Here is a 6000-nt window from a genome sequence, read left to right as displayed (position 1 = left end):
CTTAGACATAATTTCACTCTCACAACATTATGGCTATTTGGAGACAGTCCGAACCACAAGTACCTGGTCCATGGTTCTGGGCGTATACTGGGGGGACGGGGACGACTCCCATTAACCCCTGACTATACCGAGGATACGCTTATCACAATGCCTTTCTGGTCTGTGCTGAAGCAGGGCATTCTGGCAGCCAAGTGGCTTGACCTTTATTAGTGAGCCTGGTTACCCCCTCTCGGAACCACAGACTTAGAAATCGCCAGCTCATATACAGTGCATAAAATATATTTATATAATATATTTATTTATATACCCTTATACACCATTTTAATAAAAAATATCACAAAATTCTTCTAAGTCCCTCGGGAAGAGTGAAAGACGCGCACGTTCATTTTCAGAGCTCCTAGACCTTCCTATAAGAAGTTAGCCAAAAAGTAGCTTCGAAAAACGCTTAGGTTAAGTTTCAGAGTTGCTTCTAATGCACCAAACCTGGACTTAGACATAATTTCACTCTCACAACATTATGGCTGGTTGGAGACAGTCCGAACCACAAGTACCGGGTCCATGGTTCTGGGCGTATACTGGGGGGACGGGGACGACTCCCATTAACCCCTGACTATACCAGGGATACGCTTATCACAATGCCTTTCTGGTCTGTGCTGAAGCAGGGCATTCTGGCAACCAAGTGGCTTGACCTTTATTAGTGAGCCTGGTTAACCCCTCTCGGAACCACAGACTTAGAAATCGCCAGCTCATATACAGTGCATAAAATATATTAATATAATATATTTATATATATACCCTTATACACCATTTTAATAAAAAATATCACACAATTCTTCTAAGTCCCTCGGGAAGAGTGAAAGACGCGCACGTTCATTTTCAGAGCTCCTAGACCTTCCTATAAGAAGTTAGCCAAAAAGTAGCTTCGAAAAACGTTTAGGTTAAGTTTCAGAGTTGCTTCTAATGTACCAAAGCTGGACTTAGACATAATTTCACTCTCACAACATTATGGCTGGTTGGAGACAGTCCGAACCACAAGTACTGGGTCCATGGTTCTGGGCGTAAACTGGGGGGACGGGGACGACTCCCATTAACCCCTGACTATACCGGGGATACGCTTATCACAATGATTTCTGGTCTGTGCTGAAGCAGGGCATTCTGGCAGCCAAGTGGCTTGACCTTTATTAGTGAGTCTGGTTAGCCCCTCTCGGAACCACAGACTTAGAAATCGCCAGCTCATATACAGTGCATAAAATATATTTATATAACACTGGCGACACACTTTATTCGAGCTCGGCTAGTCCCACGAATTCGGGTATACCCGGGTGTATTGAGGTTTGTGACTGTTTTCTGCCCGAGTGCATTGAGGTATTTTCCATGCAGGGATTGAAGCATTTTATTCCCGCTGGCTGCAATACTGCACAGTATACATATATATACTGCATTACAATTCATGAATTTATGCCATCTGGTAGACACGCGAAGCATTGCAGCCTATTAAATCCTAATCATTATCATTTAACAGATTTGCCGCCCGTCAGCCAGGCATGAACCCAGGCTGGGAAGGCAAATGCAACGGGGCTTGTCAGAGGTGAGGAGCGGCGCATTCCAGGTATCTGCCAGGTACATACTGGGTATTTGCTCGAATAAAGTGTGTCGGTGCAGTAATATATTTATATATATACCCTTATACACCATTTTAATAAAAAATATCACAAAATTCTTCTAAGTCCCTCGGGAAGAGTGAAAGACGCGCACGTTCATTTTCAGAGCTCCTAGACCTTCCTATAAGAAGTTAGCCAAAAAGTAGCTTCGAAAAACGCTTAGGTTAAGTTTCAGAGTTGCTTCTAATGTACCAAAGCTGGACTTAGACATAATTTCACTCTCACAACATTATGGCTATTTGGAGACAGTCCGAACCACAAGTACCTGGTCCATGGTTCTGGGCGTATACTGGGGGGACGGGGACGACTCCCATTAACCCCTGACTATACCGAGGATACGCTTATCACAATGCCTTTCTGGTCTGTGCTGAAGCAGGGCATTCTGGCAGCCAAGTGGCTTGACCTTTATTAGTGAGCCTGGTTACCCCCTCTCGGAACCACAGACTTAGAAATCGCCAGCTCATATACAGTGCATAAAATATATTTATATAATATATTTATTTATATACCCTTATACACCATTTTAATAAAAAATATCACAAAATTCTTCTAAGTCCCTCGGGAAGAGTGAAAGACGCGCACGTTCATTTTCAGAGCTCCTAGACCTTCCTATAAGAAGTTAGCCAAAAAGTAGCTTCGAAAAACGCTTAGGTTAAGTTTCAGAGTTGCTTCTAATGCACCAAACCTGGACTTAGACATAATTTCACTCTCACAACATTATGGCTGGTTGGAGACAGTCCGAACCACAAGTACCGGGTCCATGGTTCTGGGCGTATACTGGGGGGACGGGGACGACTCCCATTAACCCCTGACTATACCAGGGATACGCTTATCACAATGCCTTTCTGGTCTGTGCTGAAGCAGGGCATTCTGGCAACCAAGTGGCTTGACCTTTATTAGTGAGCCTGGTTAACCCCTCTCGGAACCACAGACTTAGAAATCGCCAGCTCATATACAGTGCATAAAATATATTAATATAATATATTTATATATATACCCTTATACACCATTTTAATAAAAAATATCACACAATTCTTCTAAGTCCCTCGGGAAGAGTGAAAGACGCGCACGTTCATTTTCAGAGCTCCTAGACCTTCCTATAAGAAGTTAGCCAAAAAGTAGCTTCGAAAAACGTTTAGGTTAAGTTTCAGAGTTGCTTCTAATGTACCAAAGCTGGACTTAGACATAATTTCACTCTCACAACATTATGGCTGGTTGGAGACAGTCCGAACCACAAGTACTGGGTCCATGGTTCTGGGCGTAAACTGGGGGGACGGGGACGACTCCCATTAACCCCTGACTATACCGGGGATACGCTTATCACAATGATTTCTGGTCTGTGCTGAAGCAGGGCATTCTGGCAACCAAGTGGCTTGACCTTTATTAGTGAGCCTGGTTACCCCCTCTCGGAACCACAGACTTAGAAATCGCCAGCTCATATACAGTGCATAAAATATATTAATATATATACCCTTATACACCATTTTAATAAAAAATATCACACAATTCTTCTAAGTCCCTCGGGAAGAGTTAAAGACGCGCACGTTCATTTTCAGAACTCCTAGACCTTCTTATAAGAAGTTAGCCAAAAAGTAGCTTCGAAAAATGCTTAGGTTAAGTTTCAGAGTTGCTTCTAATGTACCAAAGCTGGACTTAGACATAATTTCACTCTCACAACATTATACTGGTTGGAGACAGTCCGAACCACAAGTACTGGGTCCATGGTTCTGGGCGTATACTGGGGGGACGGGGACGACTCCCATTAACCCCTGACTATACCGGGGATAGTCTTATCACAATGCCTTTCTGGTCTGTGCTGAAGCAGGGCATTCTGGCAACCAAGTGGCTTGACCTTTATTAGTGAGCCTGGTTACCCCCTCTCGGAACCACAGACTTAGAAATCGCCAGCTCATATACAGTGCATAAAATATATTAATATATATACCCTTATACACCATTTTAATAAAAAATATCACACAATTCTTCTAAGTCCCTCGGGAAGAGTTAAAGACGCGCACGTTCATTTTCAGAACTCCTAGACCTTCCTATAAGAAGTTAGCCAAAAAGTAGCTTCGAAAAACGCTTAGGTTAAGTTTCAGAGTTGCTTCTAATGTACCAAAGCTGAACTTAGACATAATTTCACTCTCACAACATTATGGCTGGTTGGAGACAGTCCGAACCACAAGTACCGGGTCCATGGTTATTGGCGTATACTGGGGGGACGGGGACGACTCCCATTAACCCCTGACTATACCGGGGATACGCTTATCACAATGCCTTTCTGGTCTGTGCTGAAGCAGGGCATTCTGGCAACCAAGTGGCTTGACCTTTATTAGTGAGCCTGGTTACCCCCTCTCGGAACCACAGATTTAGAAATCGCCAGCTCATATACAGTGCATAAAATATATTTATATAATATATTTATATATATACCCTTATACACCATTTTAATAAAAAATATCACAAAATTCTTCTAAGTCCCTCGGGAAGAGTGAAAGACGCGCACGTTCTTTTTCAGAGCTCCTAGACCTTCCTATAAGAAGTTAGCCAAAAAGTAGCTTCGAAAAACGCTTAGGTTAAGTTTCAGAGTTGCTTCTAATGTACCAAAGCTGGACTTAGACATAATTTCACTCTCACAACATTATAGCTGGTTGGAGACAGTCCGAACCACAAGTACTGGGTCCATGGTACTGGGCGTATACTGGGGGGACGGGGACGACTCCCATTAACCCCTGACTATACCGGGGATACGCTTATCACAATGCCTTTCTGGTCTGTGCTGAAGCAGGGCATTCTGGCAACCAAGTGGCTTGACCTTTATTAGTGAGCCTGGTTACCCCCTCTCGGAACCACAGACTTAGAAATCGCCAGCTCATATACAGTGCATAAAATATATTAATATATATACCCTTATACACCATTTTAATAAAAAATCACAAAATTCTTCTTAGTCCCTCGGGAATAGTTAAAGACGCGCACGTTCATTTTCAGAACTCCTAGACCTTCCTATAAGAAGTTAGCCAAAAAGTAGCTTCGAAAAACGCTTAGGTTAAGTTTCAGAGTTGCTTCTAATGTACCAAAGCTGGACTTAGACATAATTTCACTCTCACAACATTATGGCTGGTTGGAGACAGTCCGAACCACAAGTACCGGGTCCATGGTTCTGGGCGTATACTGGGGGGACGGGGACGACTCCCATTAACCCCTGACTATACCGGGGATACGCTTATCACAATGCTTTCTGGTCTGTGCTGAAGCAGGGCATTCTGGCAACCAAGTGGCTTGACCTTTATTAGTGAGCCTGGTTACCCCCTCTCGGAACCACAGACTTAGAAATCGCCAGCTCATATACAGTGCATAAAACATATTTATATATATACCCTTATACACCATTTTAATAAAAAAAATCACAAAATTCTTCTAAGTCCGTCGGGAAGAGTGAAAGACGCGCACGTTCATTTTCAGAGCTCCTAGACCTTCCTATAAGAAGTTAGCCAAAAAGTAGCTTCGAAAAACGCTTAGGTTAAGTTTCAGAGTTGCTTCTAATGTACCAAAGCTGGACTTAGACATAATTTCACTCTCACAACATTATGGCTGGTTGGAGACATTCCGAACAACAAGTACCGGGTCCATGGTTCTGGGCGTATACTGGGGGGACGGGGACGACTCCCATTAACCCCTGACTATACCGGGGATACGCTTATCACAATGCCTTTCTGGTCTGTGCTGAAGCAGGGCATTCTGGCAGCCAAGTGGCTTGACCTTTATTAGTGAGCCTGGTTACCCCCTCTCGGAACCACAGACTTAGAAATCGCCAGCTCATATACAGTGCATAAAATATATTTATATAATATATTTATATATATACCCTTATACACCATTTTAATAAAAAATATCACAAAATTCTTCTAAGTCCCTCGGGAAGAGTGAAAGACGCGCACGTTGATTTTCAGAGCTCCTAGACCTTCCTATAAGAAGTTAGCCAAAAGTAGCTTCGAAAAACGCTTAGGTTAAGTTTCAGAGTTGCTTCTAATGTACCAAAGCTGGACTTAGACATAATTTCACTCTCACAACATTATGGCTGGTTGGAGACAGTCCGAACCACAAGTACCGGGTCCATGGTTCTGGGCGTATACTGGGGGGACGGGGACGACTCACATTAACCCCTGACTATACCGGGGATACGCTTATCACAATGCCTTTCTGGTCTGTGCTGAAGCAGGGCATTCTGGCAACCAAGTGGCTTGACCTTTATTAGTGAGCCTGGTTACCCCCTCTCGGAACCACAGACTTAGAAATTGCCAGCTCATATACAGTGCATAAAATATATTTATATATA

The sequence above is a fragment of the Ascaphus truei genome, chromosome 1, assembly GCF_040206685.1.
Source record: "Ascaphus truei isolate aAscTru1 chromosome 1, aAscTru1.hap1, whole genome shotgun sequence".
Taxonomy (NCBI): Eukaryota; Metazoa; Chordata; class Amphibia; order Anura; family Ascaphidae; genus Ascaphus; species Ascaphus truei.
The sequence above is the reverse complement of the archived record's forward strand: the minus strand, read 5'-3'. Positions refer to the sequence as shown.